This window comes from Adiantum capillus-veneris, chromosome 3, assembly GCF_014529385.1.
Source record: "Adiantum capillus-veneris isolate H3 chromosome 3, ASM1452938v2, whole genome shotgun sequence".
Classification (NCBI taxonomy): domain Eukaryota; kingdom Viridiplantae; phylum Streptophyta; class Polypodiopsida; order Polypodiales; family Pteridaceae; genus Adiantum; species Adiantum capillus-veneris.
This window is the reverse complement of record NC_140933.1, coordinates 175,742,585-175,758,385: the sequence shown is the minus strand read 5'-3', so window position 1 is coordinate 175,758,385 and position 15,801 is coordinate 175,742,585. Positions and strand designations below refer to the sequence as shown.

The window sequence follows — 15,801 nt, the reverse complement described above, 5'->3', positions numbered from 1 at the left end:
CGGATGCTGATTGCGGATAAGATTCTTTCGAAAGATTCTATTATTTATCATTTGGATGTTTTGCAGGAATTAGATGAGGAATCGTAATGAGTCCATGCGAAAGAAATGGCTTGATCGCCCTAAAGCACGGAAATTTTTACGGGGGCAGCTGGTCCTTGTATTTAATTCTCACCTTAGCAAGATGCCCGGGAAGCTAAAATTATGGTGGTTGGGACCATTCTGGATTTTTACAGCATGCGGGTCCACTTCTTTTTATTTCGCTGACTGGCAGGAGGAGGTGATTTATGTGCAAGTGAATGGATTTCGACTACGTCATTATTTTTCACCTACCTCAATTCAGTGCCCCTGTAACATTTAATGGACTAAAAACTTCTGTGTAGCGGAAATTAACATGAACATAGTGGGCATTTCATTAGAATAGATTCCTAATGAGAATTACAAGAGTGCTTGGGTGGAGAGAGAAACAAAAAGCATAACGCCTAGTTAGATAGCATCAACAATACTTTCAAAAGAGAGAGAAATTAAGCTATTGACAACAGTTGAGGACCGGATTTGCATGGAGCCGGTCCCCCCTCCAAAAGGCTTTGTATTATGGTTTCTCCCATCAAGAGAGACATTGTACAATACAATTCTTTGTGTTCCTTCAAGACTAGCTAGTGCAATGAAGATGAAAGCTTCATGCACTAAGAAAAACACTTAGCAAACACAACTTTAATTATCCCCGTTCTCAGACCCAAGACCTCACACACCTTCGAAGATGGTGAGAGCTAGCAGGGTATGAGAGTAGATTGAGAGGAAGAAGGAGTATCTTACGAGAAAGATGTACATCTCCTCACATAATCACTGATATTAGCATAGCTTAGCTTAGTAATTAGCATGGTAGAGGAGATGAGCATGCATTGAAGCTTGGATCTTGGTTGGATTTGCATCCACATGCCAAGAGTGTGTCGATGTAGGCTTCTATCTCACAAGCTTGGAGTAGGTGATGAGCTCTCCATTAAAGCTTGGAAAGAGATAGTCTTCTCTTTCTTCACACATGAGATTGTGTGAGTGTGTGTGTGATAATGCCTTGCAAAAATCAGCCCCCTCTCTCTCTTGGACGAGCCCTCTTGCTATTTGCTCTTGCGGGCTCCCCATTGGACATCCCCAAGTCAAGCCAATGGCTATTAAGCAGCATAAGAGATAGCCTGAGCCCCCTCTCTCTCTTGGACGAGCCCTCTTGCTATTTGCTCTTGCAGGCTCCCCATTGGACCTCCCCAAGTCAAGCCAATGGCTATTAAGCAGCATAAGAGATAGCCTTCTGACATGTGTCCCCCTTTCCCATTTTGTGAGAGCTTAATCAATTAAACTTAATTGATTTAAATGAATTAAATTCCCATTGGACCTTTCGCCATTTGGACCAATAGGAATTAAGTAGCCCATTGGGCTGCTCAATTCCTATTGGACCCCTTCACGGACTGTCCAATAATCATCAAGGAGAATTAATTTTCATTGGTTCTTTTTATTAAGTGTTTTAAAATTAATTAGGCTAAATTTACTCTAGCCTAATTCTCATTGGTCCACTTCAAGGGTCATCCAATAGGAATTGAGCACACTTTGGGAGCAACTAGCTTAGGCATCTGACATGTGTCCTTCATTCCCTTTGTGTAAAAGGGGGATTGTGTGTGTGTGTGTGGATTTCTCTCTCATCCCCTACTTGCTAGGCTCGCCCCCTCCTATGTAGGGATATGCAAGACTTTTTTGGTCACACACAAAGCATCCAATTCCTTAAGGTTGACCTTTGGACATAACCTTTGAATTTTGGAACCTTAGCATTTTGGAAGTCTTACTGGGCTGAACCTTAGGGTCTTTTTAGCCCATTGTTTCACATGGCTCTTTTGCAGATGGCCCCCCTTTGGATCCCTATTTTCCCTCCTTTGGATCCCTACTGTGGCCAGTCTGCTAGCTTAACCAATATTCTAGCTTTTTCTCCCATATCACTTCCCCATATTAAATGATCAGTTTAACATGAGAAAATCATTTAGGAGAATTAGATATTGATTATTATGACAGCGCCTTTGCTGTGGTACAAGATCCGGAAGCTGCCTAATCATGATTGGGAATTCTTCTGCATGCAATCTTGAAAAGCGAGAAAAGGGCAATGATGATTGCGACACCGTGGCACACCTTATTTTGAGAACTCTTTGTGAGTGGTTTAGTGCATGCAGGCGATACCTTGTTCCACTGCATCATTTCTCTGTTCTTCTGTGTATCTTTGCTACCATGACAGCTTCCTTAATGCAATGCATTCTGTTTACTCCAGTGCAACAACTAGCTCTTCACAGGGTGGACGCTTGGTTGTAGGATTTGCGTCTGCGTGTCTTTGCCAACCTAGATTGGCAAGGTATCCCTATTCACCCGCAGGTCACATCATTGATTGAGCAGTTGGCTACTGATGATGTGGTGCAGATCAACAACCAACAGATTTAATTGACAACTGAAAGGATTTTAAGGTGCTGCTGTTTGCCAAGTGATGGTGTTGTGCGGGCATCGCATGTTATTCCTGTTGTAGAGGCAAAACTAGAGTTTGGGCTTGAAAGTAAAAGGTGAATATAAATTATCAAGGCTCATAGATACAACGATAAGGGATGCATAGGCGCTGGTTTCTTGAGGCAATTTTGCAACAAGCCAAAACTTATACGATTTCGGCCAAAGCACGCAATATATTGCATTCAGCCAACTTTGGGCCGGTGGCGTGGCCGGTGATTGTTAGGGAACGATTGCTAGCAGAATGCCAAAGAGAGGTGGCATAGATGGGGCATAGCACCCCAAAAAATACCAAGGTCGGGCAACTGCTTACTTTAGTGTTTCCCTTGAGGGAAGTTTTTCCTCTCACCCTTCGCCCTCTGTGTCACTTTGAAGATGACAGATTTGTAGTACGTGGTACTACTACACCATTGTCACAAACGCAGAGTCCGGAAGTGCCTCTTGTGAGGGTGTCTCAAATACCTGCTCGCATAGTGGATATGCCGCGTACATCGAGTGCAGTGGTAGCCTCTAGTGCACAGGAGATGGCCGTTGTAGGAACATCAAGCCGAAAGTGAGGTCGGGAGGAAAGCCTGTTTTCCACACCACCTCCCGCTACGACATCCACTTTGCCGGAGGATTCCACCATTGCGCGCTGGAGACGCAGAATGTAGGAAAGGGAGGCAACCTCCACTCCGGCTCGAACTGGCTCTGTGGGTGCGGATACTTCCTTGCAACCGAAAAATTCTGGTGTTACTATCAGAGCTTCTCCAGTTGAGGGGACTCTTCTAGCAGTTTTGCCTTGGGAGACGACTGTTGCAAACCCCTTTGATCAGCTCCAGGCATGCGGAACATTTTTGTAGCGCATTGCGGAGTCATCACATTCGGCCTGGCCAGCTCCAGCAACTGAGGCATGCGTCACCGAGCTGGAAACGTAGGTAAAGGCTTTGTAGACTAGCATTGCCGATTTAAGAAGTCAAAATGTAGCATTAAATATGGTAGATCGACAAAAAATTGAAGAAATCCAGGCAGTGAGGGGGGCTAGCTCTGCGTTTGTTGCTTCTATTCAAGAGGAACTTCTTCAATTGTGAACGCAGAATAGCGTGGCCACTTACTTAGCATCTCATCCTGGTGATGTGATGATTAACATGAATGATTTTGATGCCTTAGCAGTGGAGATGCAGGAGGACCTCCACAGCTTTTGGAGACTCAAATGCAAAGTTGGAGATCAAGGCTGTTTTACTGAGGTGATAATGCAGCAACCAACTCAACAGGTTGTGGTGAGGCAGCCTGAGCCGACGAATAATGACAGAGGTAAGAATATTGTCCAAGAAGGTTTTGATATTGCTGATTGGGTGAAAGCTAGAGAAGATTGTGCTGAGGCCCACGCTAATGTCTCTTGTTTGTAGCGAGTGATTCATCACCTTCGTAAGGAGTGGCGCGGAGTATGTTTTTGGGTGGAGACATTGGCTCATTCGTTTTCACTCAGTCTTCCGTCATGTCCTCCTTTTTGGCCTGCACTCAACAGATACTTATCTCAGCATTATCCTCTACATACACATCTTGCTCCTTTTCCACAGGCATCTCAGTCTATTTCTTTGCCAATGCAATTCATTCCAATTGATCCTTGGCCGGAGCAACCTGAGATAGATCCACAACTGTTGCAGAGGTGTATCGGCGTCATCGCCAAGATTTACAGGGATTTGGATATATCGATGTTTCCTCCTCACCAGAACAGGTGGAGGAACATCAACCAGAACCTTCGACACGGAGGGGCTAAAGTGTGGGTTCGCGCAATCCACCGTGCATGCCAGGTGTTATGGCATAAGATGCACATTGCGGTCCTGCAGTCTTGCGGATGTCTGGACATTGCGGATTCGGAGTCATGCGGCTTTGGGAGAGTTCTTCATAGGATATCTTGAGATAGGATGGGGTTTTGCACCGTTCCGGATCTATGCTAGAGCATTGGTTGTATATGGGGGGGCATACTAGTTTTTGAAGATATCTCTAATGTTCATGTTATCAATATATATTCCCTCTTGTACTCTGTGTTTGGTTGCATATCAATAAAGAAGACGGTGTTCTGTTTCTATGACTTGTCTTCTATTCTGCCTTCAGTGGTTTTAATGTTTGTATAATGTAAGGCAGTGTGGGGGTATTCATTCCCGTAATGCTTATTGCTCCTATGCGGGCAATAGACATTACACACACTAAGCAAGCAAGCAAGTATCTACTAACTAATCACATGCCTACAACAATCATCAAACAAGCAAAGTGAGGTCAATCGAGCAAGCAAGAAGCACCTACACCAAACATGAAAGAGGTACAAAAATTTTGAATCTAACTTTTTTAATGTGTGTGTGTGTGTGTGTGTTTAAGACAACGGGGAGGGGGGATTTTGTAGAAGCTTACCTCTTGTGTTCCTCTAGCATTCGAGTCTTCTTACGGTCCTCTTGTGTAGAGACCTCTTGCGGTCTGCCCTCTCCTCTCCAACAATAATCAAGTGATGAAGCGCTCCACAAAAGATTGATTGCGCACGTGTGTGTGTGTGTGTGTGTGTGTGTGTGTGTGTGAGAGAGAGAGAGAGAGAGAGAGAGAGAGGTGAGCTTTGAGTGGGAGAGAAGGAGAGAGAGGGATGTGAGCTTTGGGAGGGAGAGAAGGAGAGAATACGGGTGTAGGTTGCGATTGCAGTAGGAGTAGAAGAGCAAGGTTTGCTGTAAAAAACACATACCACGCTCTCTTCTTTTTGAAATTTTTTGAGATAATATACGTGATAATATGCACGGTAATATACACAGTAATATGCGTGGTAATAATCACAGTAATATACGTGGTAATATATTTGGTAATATTTAATTTATAAAATAAATCCTTCCCATACCCCTCTGTCTCCTTTGGCCACCCCATTTTTCTCTCTCTCTTCAAAATGCGGTAAAGGGATGCGGTAAACGCTTTGTAAGTTTTATAGTGTGGTATACTATTCACTTTGCAACACATAAAAGAATTTATAGTAAATGTCACTTCTTCTGTTAAAAAAAAAACTTTAACAACTTTCAATGTATGTTAGAATGCATAAACAACATTAGCTCGACATTGAGATGGGAAATATATACCCATATAGTGATATTGAAAGGCTTTAAAGTAAACATCTTTATTGAAACAACAATGGTAGAAGGATAACAATTGAATGAAACAAAATAGTACAATAATTTCATATGGCTATAGGCTTTACGGGCTTACTTCTCTAACACTAACTTATAGTGGCAAAATCTAGTTCTCATTTTCATTGCTAATGTCATTGTTGTTGTCATCATCCTTGTTGTTTTTATTGATAGATCCACTAGCCTATCCCTGTGAAAGAAAGTATGCCCTCCACACTTGTACCTAGGCCTTGAAGGTCGCACACTCACTTGCACTATGATATCCAAGATCTACCTAACTCATAGGTACATTGTGAGCAATAGCGGCACATTGCTTGGCATCTTCTTCAATTGGACCCGCAACATCATCTAGCTCATACATGACATTGAAGAGGGAGCTTGTGGGTTCATTGGTTTCACAAAAGGCTTCTATGTTGTTGTGTGCACTTTGTGCTTCACATAAGTTAATCATTACATACATGGTATCCAAAATATAATTAGTATGCACATTATTGATAGGGTTGACGCGGGGGACAGGTGGACTACGATGAGAACCATGTCCCATCCATTAGCTCATCCACGCTCAATGCGTTTTCCAGAATTCCCCCTCGACATGGTGAATATAAAGAAGTGATAAGAGAAGAAGAGAAGGTTGTAAATAAATGTTGAGAGAAATTGTGAATGAATGAAATTGTTAAGTATGGAGCTTGATTTACCCTTGTAATTTTCTGTGGTAAAAGCGCATATTTGTAAGGCCCCCACTATGAGGAGAAGCCATCGTGCGTGAAGGAAAATCACTCGCCAGAAACCTAAATTTTCACGGCGGCCAAGATTCAGAGGCAACTTTAGGGGCCTCGGGGGCGGAAGCCCTCGACACTTTTTTTTTCCTCGCCGGATATTCCTTTTTGCCGGAATATTATGGCCGGACGACGGCCGGAAAGTGGTCGGAAAACGACCGCTCGGTTGGCTGGAGGCCGGTAGTCAATGGCCAGTGGCCGGTGGTCGGAAGTCAATGGCCAGTGGCTGGTGGTCGGAAGTCAATGGCCGATGGCCGGTGGCCGAATTCAAAAGCGGACTTGTCTTCTCAACGGCGGCCACACATGGGCGGATTGAAGGGTCCGATTTGGACTTATCTACACAAGGGCGGCTACACATGGCTGCCTCTCATGAGAGAGGGTAACCCTTTTGGCCTATAAAAGGAGGCCATTTCTACACACATTTCATAGTGTGAAGTTGATGCAACAAGGTGAGTGTGAGGTGGTGAGAGTGAAGCAAGGCGGGAGCTCCATTAAGGGTATAATCCCTTTGTAAACTAATTCTTGTTTTGAAGTGCGAAAGCCATTGGGTGGCTGCTTTCCCGTGGACGTAGCCCACATTGGGTGAACCACGTATATCATGTGTACTCTCTCTCTCTCTACTTTATAATCTTTTGTGTGTGAAATCTATCTCTCTCCATTAAGTAATCTACTCAAATATCTATTTAGCTACGTCTTTTTCCTAACAATTGGTATCAGAGCAAGGTTTGCTCGTAGCTAAATTATCCCAAGGAAAGGATTCCTTGAATTGAGTGGGAGTTATGGCGGAGGAAGGAAAGCTCAAGATTAAGAATTTCAACGGCGAAAACTACCAACATTGGAAGATGCAGATTGAAGACTATCTCTACCAGAAGGACCTCTATTTGTCACTAGGCGGTCTTGTGAAGAAGCCCACAACAATGGCAGATGAAGCATGGATTGTCCTTGATCGAAAGGCACTGGGAACAATCCGGTTAAGCTTGGCGTCAATGGTGGCCTTCAATGTTTCGGATATGAAGACCACGGAGGACTTGATGAAGTCACTTGACGACTTCTACGAGAAACCATCGGCATCCAATAAGGTATTTCTTATGAAGCGCTTGTTCAATCTAAAGATGGTAGAGAATGGTTCAGTTGCAGAACACCTAAATGACTTTAACACAAACATATGTCAACTTCGATTGGTGAAAATCAATTTCGATGATGAAGTACGAGCTCTCCTTATACTATCATCTCTACCGGATAGTTGGGACAGCCTTGTGATGGCTGTAAGTAATTCTATTTATGGCACAAATACTCTTAAGTTTGATGATGTTGTGGGTGTTCTCCTAAGAGAGGAAATACGAAGGAGAAGCACAGGAGAATCATCAAGTACTGCACTGTCAGTAGAAACAAGAGGAAGGCCTAAGGAGAGGTTCAAAAACCAAAAGGGTCGTGATCGCTCAAGACGAAGCAAGTCATGCACAAAGTCAGTTCTTGAATGTTGGAACTGCGGCAAGAAGGGCCACGTCAAGAAGGATTGCTGGTCCAATAAGAAGAAGGAGACAGAGTCTCAAGACAACAAGCCAACATCAGAGGCCAATGTGGCAGTTAAAGTAGAGCAAGATGCTCTAATTCTCTCATTAGACAATGTGTCTAATTCCTGGATAGTAGATTACGGGGCTTCATTCCATGCGACACCACACAAACAATATTTCCAAGACTACACCAAAGGTAATTTTGGGTATGTATAACTTGGGAGATGATGAATCTTGTGAGATTGTCGGCAAAGGTACAGGTTTTGTCAAAACTGCTAACGGAAATGAATGGAAGCTTAAAGATGTTATGCATGTTCCTTCTCTTCGCAAAAAATTGATCTCTACAGGACAATTGGACGATGAAGGTCACAATATTGCATTCGAAAACAAACGGTGAAAGATCTCAAAGGGATCTTTGGTGGTTGCCAAGGGAGAAAAGGTCGGTACACTTTACTTGTGTGTAACTGTTAGCATGCAACCTTCAGCTTGTGCAGCAACTACAGAAGTTGATAGTGCGGTGTGGCACTACCGACTTGGGCATATGAGTGCCAAAGGAATGCAAATCCTTCAAACAAAGAAGCTTCTACCAGGTTTGAAAGAAGTGGACTTAGAGTTCTGTGAAGATTGTGTTTATGGTAAAAAAAAGAGGGTAAAATTTCAAAAATTAGGAAATGAAAGAAAAACTAAAAAACTTGAGTCGGTTCATTCTGATGTTTGGGGTCCTGCAAGTACACCATCACTTGGTGGTTCATTGTACTATGTAACATTCATAGACGATGCGACTAGAAAAGCATGAGTTTATGTCATGAAGAATAAGTCCGTTGTATTTTCCATATTTCAGAGATGGAAAGCCTTTGTGGAGAATGACACAGGTACCAAGGTTAAATGCCTCAGATTCGACAATGGAGGTGAATATTTCAGCCAAGCTTTTGAAAGCTTTTGTGCTAGCAATGGCATTCGGAGGCAAAGGACAACCCCAAGGATACCTCAACAAAATGGGATTTCGGAAAGGATGAACAGGACAATCATGGAGTGAGCACGAAGCATGCGTCTACATGCAGGTCTACTGCTTGATCTTTGGGCGGAAGCTGTAAGTACGTCTGTGTACTGAATTATGCATTTCTCAAAGTGTTTGGGTGTGAGGCTTTCATGCACATAGAAAGAAGCCTAAGATCAAAGCTAGATGCAAAGTCCAAAAAGTGTTTTTTCATTGGCTATGGAGAAGGTGACTTTGGGTATCGCCTATGGAATCCTGAAGATGGTAAAATCTTAAGGAGTACGGATGTAATTTTTAACGAACAAAATATGTACAAAGATTACTTGGAAAGAAATCAAACAAAAGAAACATGTGATGAGTACATGGAGCTTGAGGACGGTGAAGACTCAAGGACTGCAAACGGTGACAATGTGCAACAACGTCAATCAAATGAGGAGCCTTAACCTATTCCCCGAAGATCTACAAGAGCAAGTAGACCTCCAGAAAGGTTTGTTCCTTCCTTCAACCATCTCTTGATCTCAGATTTTGGAGAGCCGGAATCATACGAAGAAGCTATGCAACATGAATCCAAATAAGAATGGACGAAGAGCATGCAACTGGAGATGGACTCACTACATCGCAACCAAACATGGGAGATGGTTGAGTTGCCTAAAGGTAAGTGGGCACTTCAGAACAAATGGGTGTACAAGGGGAAGGAAGACGAAGGTGGTAAGAAAAGGTACAAGTCTAGGCTTGTGGTAAAAGGTTTTTCTCAAAAGAAAGGTATTGACTTCAATGAAATACGGCATTCCCTCACGGTGACTTAGAGGAGGAAATCTACATGCTTCAACCAAAGGGGTATGAAGTAAAAGGTAAGGAGAAAATGGTTTGCACATTAAAGAAGAGCTTGTATGGTTTAAAGCAAGCATCAAGGCAATGGTACTTGAAGTTTGATCGATGGAAGTTGGATCATAGATTCACAAGATGCAACTCGGATCACTGCGTCTACACGAAGAATTTGGGAGATGGGAAATTCATTATCCTAATGTTGTATGTTGATGACATGTTGATTGCAAGTGCTAACATGCAGGACATCAAAGACCTAAAAGAGGAGCTGTCCAAATCTTTTTCAATGAAAGATTTAGGTGCTGCAAAGAGGATACTTGGTATGAAAATATCAAGGGACGGGACGAAGAAGACAATAAAGCTATCTCAAGAAGATTACATCAAGAAGGTACTAGAAAGGTTTGCAATGCAAAATGCAAACCAGTTTCTACACCTTTGGCTGGTCACTTTAAACTAACGAAGGATATGTGTCCAAAGACACAAGAGGAGATAGCCTATATGTCTAAAGTTCCATATGCTGCAGTGGTAGGTTCTCTAATGTATGCTATGGTCTGGACAAGGCCAGACATTGCACATGTAGTGGGAGTTGTGAGTAGGTTCATGGACAACCCAGGTAAAGAGCATTGGCAAGATGTGAAGTGGATTGTTTGTGGGTCGCCGTGACGGACGTCCATAGCATAGCTCTCAAGCATGAACATATTTATCAACATAGGGGAAGTGACTCGGATGAGGCATGGGAACTCACTAGGGTGTCAATCCTAATGAATTGAACTTTAAGAGATGAAACTTATAAATCTATAAGTAAATCAATCGCATTACCGCCAAGTAATCTGCCTATGTCCTCCTACACCATTCTTCAGTCATCACGCCCGTTTACCATGCAAATCATATCAAAATCGCACGAAACTTGAAGGGAAGCTATAGGGGACTATCAAGAACATGTCCTATCACTGTCACAGCATTCTGGAGAGGTACAACGATCACGATCGTTCGTCCCAACGTCAGCAAAAACAGCGAACAGGTGATCCAAATGGGTCGTTTTAGGGTCCCTAAAGCCCCTCCTAGGGTCAAAACAACATAAAACACGCATATAGACACTCAAAACAGCGATTTAATGCCTCAAACTCGTAGTTGAAAACCTACACCGACTCTTGAATGATTACACTTGAACGAAAGAGCAAGAGGAGAGGAACACAATGCAATAATCAAATCTGAATTTGGATTATTGTAGCCGCAATGTCGAAGATTACAAGTTTGAACAAGAAGGAGCTCTCAAACGTACGCTGTCTTCTCAGTTCTACATTAAAAAGATCCCTTCAACTTACAAACAATGACCTTTATAGATTAGGTCTTTACAAAATGGCTTGTCCGGCCAAGCTCCCAAACCTCTAACTGGCTCTCTAATATACACTTGCTCCCATAAGAAAAATCATACATCCTTTGACAATTTACCGGCTTAGAGATACTTCTTTACAAAAGAATTTTACAATGGTTTCTCAGAAAAATATGGTCCTTCTGACAACGGCCGCTTGTTGCTTTGTCTGCCAAACACTCCCCCCTTACTTATCCTTGCACGCCCTCGTGCATGATCAGTGCTTTGGCCGTTGATGTGGCTCTAATGAAGCGAGTGTCGCTGAAAAACTTCTTGTTCATAGGATGGCTTCGAGGGCTTCTTGATGCTGTCTGAATTGATTTTCAGATAAGGTGTGTTGGTATGCTACGTACCTTGCCTTGAGGTCCTTCGCCATGTGATGGAAAATCCTTGAATCCATTTCGAAGAATCCTGTGACGAAGGCCTCTTCAAATGTTTGCAAGTAGTGTGAGTGCAGGTACATTAGCTTGGAGTACATGGCCATCAAGATGTGTCGTGGCGGTGAATCCTGTAGATTCCAGCAGATGCCTCTGTGTCCTTCCAAGAACAGATTCCACGGATGATCCTGGCCTTCAGTGTCTTTAAACACCTGGATGCAGGTGACGATCATCCAGGCTATCTTCACTAACATTTGGCACGCCAAATCGGGGACATCCCGCAGCAATGTGACTGTTGAATTCAGTGTGCTGACCATGTAGGCCACCGTAGGGGGTTGCCGCGCTGTCAGAACCGGGTAATTTAGTTTGTGCGGCCTTGACCCCTTCCATGTGGTGAAATTTTTCCAAGTGTGTCTTCGAGGGACTGGGCAAAATGTAGGATCTATTTGTATATGTTGAGGAGTGTTGTGGTAATTTGTTAGATCATGTGGCCTTTTGTCCAACCACTTCTGCCTCCACTTGGGTGGTCATCGAGAAGGATCTGAGATTCTTCCACTATGAGTGCAATTCCTTCGTAACCCCCTTCTTTGTTTCGTGGCAAGGCTGGACGCATCTTTTCTTTCCACAAAATTGCTTCATGGCATAGCAGAGAAAACGGGAGGTATTCATGGCCAAGTCCTTCCACCTGCTCTTCTGGTTGTAAGTATGCCAAGGCTGCTGACTCCAGTATCTTCTTCTCATAGAGCATGTACTCCTTGGTTGGCCCCTCTAGCATGTCCTAACTGCTCTCATTGAGTTCATCTCTTATATCTAGATCCGGCAGATCTTCTTTTTCCTTTAGCAATGTGTCACCGATCTGCTTCTGATTCTGTAGTTTAGCGTTTGCTTGAGCTAGTTGCTGCTCCATTTCTTTTAACTTTAGCTCATTTGCCTCCGTCTGGGCCACCATCCCTGATACGAGCAGCTGTCTTTGAAGATTTTCTTGCTCTAGCTCTGCTTTTAGTGCTGCTATAGTGTTCACTGCTATGGCATCGTCAGATGTGGAGACCAATGCCTCAGCAGGTTCTTGATTCGCCATTAAAGTCGTCAGAGTGCCTTTGACAGTACTGTAGGAACTGCTAAGTATTTGGAATCTTGCACTCTCGTAGGCAAGCTGCTCCGTTGCTTTCTGGACTCTTGCCGTCAGCTCTTGGCACTCCTTCTCTTTGGCGGTCAAGTCTGTCCTGACATCCACCAAGTCTTTGATCAGAGACTAAGCCTGTTGTCGCTCAAGGTCTCTTTCCTCCGTTGTGCGTTCTAGTTGCGTCCTCAGGCTTTCTAACTCTTCTTGCCCAGATGCTTGCTTTTGTTGAGCTTCCTATACCTACCTTTCCTTTTGATTCGGCACCACATGCTGACACTGGAATTGCCGTTCTAATTCCCGTAGATTTTGCTTGTAATCAAAACGAGCCACTGCTTGGCAGGCTTTATGGTATCCGATGGATTCTATAGGTGGTATAAATTCCTTTTGCGAGGTTGAAGGGGGAGGAATTGGCTGTTTTTTTTTCGATGGATAAGGGGGAGGAGGAGAAGATTTTGGTGATGGAGGAGGCGATTTTCTAGGCGAGGGAGGAGGTGATTTGGGCAAGGGAGGAGGTGGACTTGATTCTTCTCGTACATGTCTCTCCTTGGAAGTCTCTTCCCCTTGTTGCGAAGCAGATGCTTCCACTTTTCTTTTCTTTAAAATCCTGATTATTCTTTGGCGGGTGAGATACGCCGCCCGTTGCGCTTGCAGATTCCTCTCTCTTTGGATCTTCTTAAGCTGATCCACCTGATTTATCTCATCATCCGTGTATTTTTCCTTCGTTCAGTGGACTGCGAAGAAATGTCCACTTCCACAGCTTTCTGTTTTGCTTCTAACCTTTGCTTCTCAGCCCGTAGGCGAGTTGCATTTTCTATCCTTTCTTGCCTTTCCCTTTAGAATCTTCTTTTTTGTGCCTGTTGTGTTGCAGCCGCTCGAGCCTGTCTGTCAGCCCGTAATTTGGTTCTTCTTTCCTCGACTCTTTTTTGAGCTTCCGCATATGCTTTTTGTAGGTCCGACTGCGGTACTGCACTTCTCTCCCCTCTTTTTCTCTCGAGCGGCTTTGTTGAATCTTCCTCCTCGCTTTCCTCAAACTCTGAGGGCCCTTTGTCTTTAGAATCTTGAGACTTTCCTTCATCATCTGTCTCCGTGTTTTCTTCATCACTCGAACTTTTATTGGTGGCCTTTGCTGAGCGCGATGATGTCACACCGGGGGTCGTCCTTATGGAGTGAGAAACCAGCTTGGCTTTCTGGATCAGGGCCGTTTGAGAGCTGGAAGCTGTTGCTTCAATCAGATTGTCCAGAATGTAGGAACCGTAGTCGCAGCGAATGGTTCTATTTTCTACCGTCGCTAGAGCCATGACTATGGAAATGTGCAGGATTGGCTCGGTGTAGCAAGGAGGCCTTTGTACTCCGAAATGCTGGGAGATCAATCTCATCGGCAATTCCAGCTCTCCGTATATCATGTCACTATATTTGTATTTGTTTCCCTTTGCTTTGACAAATGCTTTCTCATTATCCAGTGACTTTGTCTTTGCCAACAGATCGTGTTTCCCTGGGAGGAAATGCAAAGCTCCGTTGATGATTTCCTTCGTGATCTTTACTTTTACCTTCGATCCATCCTTATCCGTGAGCATTGCTTGCCCATCATATTGTATCGAGCTCATGAGTTCATGGGCCCTCATGTAATCTGTTCCCCATGGCCGTAATCTGAAAAATTGCTCCAAGTGTACAGCTCGCAAAACCTCTATTGCCTCCGGCCTTCCGTGGAGGTTCCATATCTCTCGTGGCATGATAGTTGTTTGTACCAAGTCACCATCCGCGTCCTTAAACTTTGAGATAAATATGTGGGCAGGGATTTGAGCAAGTATTTCATCCGAGATATGAGCCTTTTCATTTGTGGCGAGCTCCTCCACTTCATATGGTGCTGCTGTCCACTGACTTTCTTTCTTTTGGCGAGGCATTCTGTGTCAGGAGAATCACAAGCTGTTAGGATTTTCCCTTCGCAATCAATCGCATTGAGACTCTTAGTAAAAACCAATTCAAAAGTTAAAACTGATCATAACTTGAACAAATTTCATCCATTTTTGTCTACATTTCACTAGTGGGACTAGGAAGACTAGAGCTATGACTAATAAAAATATGAGCCAGTTCTGGGTCTGAGGTACACCGATCGCGATCGTAGTATAGAGGCCAAAATTAGATTTGATCACATGAGTGGCTTGCTGATAGTTGGAGGGTCATTTTGATCCACTTTGTGTGTCATTTGAACTACTTTTCAGTTTACAGGTCCCATTTCTGGGTTACAAGGAAGTTTTGGACTAGACTCTGACTTTTTATGAGTTTTTGCTATCCAAATGGCTTGAAACTTGGTTGGTGACTTGAACAAGATGTATACAAGGGATCTGATACGTTTTTGTCAAAATCTGAAGCTGAGGTACACCGATCGCGATCGGTGTTCTGGGCCTTTTTTGGGTGAAAACTAGAAGGACATGAACCCCTATGCCTGCCTAGCCCACTGATGATTTATTTCCAAGTTTGGACTTAAAATGAACAAATTAGAGCAATTTTTCATTGTTTGACCATATTTTACTAAGTCTAACCATATTGGGTTTTCCTGATGAAATTTGGTTGGATCTTGGAGTTAGTTGAAGTTAGTTTTAGAGCTCCCAATGCTTCCCTGAGGTTCTGCTACCATCAGCCTACTCCATTGTCTGATTTTGACCTTATCAGGCACTTTATACCTTGTCTTAGGAGGTTTTCCAGATTTGTGCATTTTTCAGGCATTTCTTGGATATCCATGTGATGCTTGAACATCCTTAAGTGACCTTTTGGTTTTGGCACTAGCTCGGCTCCAATTCTACCTTTGTGTGATCATTCGAGGCTGAAATGACTATATCTGTACTTACAAGAGATTCTGAGATACATCCGAGGTTTTCTACAACTGTTCTGACTCTTAGTCGGACAAGTGTACCTTTCACACCATTCATCATTATTTTTAACCGGATTTTGGTAGTTGTAGGTCAAATTTTCCCTTTTCGGTTGTGTTTGACAAATTAGGCCCATTTCATGAGCAAAATTTGTGCATTTTCCTTGAAAATTCAAGAGTGTGTACTTTTAATTGAGTTCCAAGCCTGGGCCAAATAAAAAATTGCAAAACCTGCATCTGGGGGCACCGATCGCGATCGTACCATGAAGGCCATAATTGATTTTG

The 15,801-nt window shown here is 43.4% G+C and overlaps 1 long non-coding RNA gene across 1 annotated transcript; it reads left to right on the top strand.

The window, feature by feature from the left end:
• Positions 1-734: 734 nt before the first annotated feature.
• LOC147462226 (uncharacterized) lies at positions 735-4,798 on the top strand. The gene is made up of 2 exons (XR_015186788.1): positions 735-3,819; positions 3,915-4,798. It is a non-coding gene; the product is annotated as an uncharacterized LOC147462226 (long non-coding RNA).
• The last annotated feature ends 11,003 nt before the right edge of the window (positions 4,799-15,801 follow it).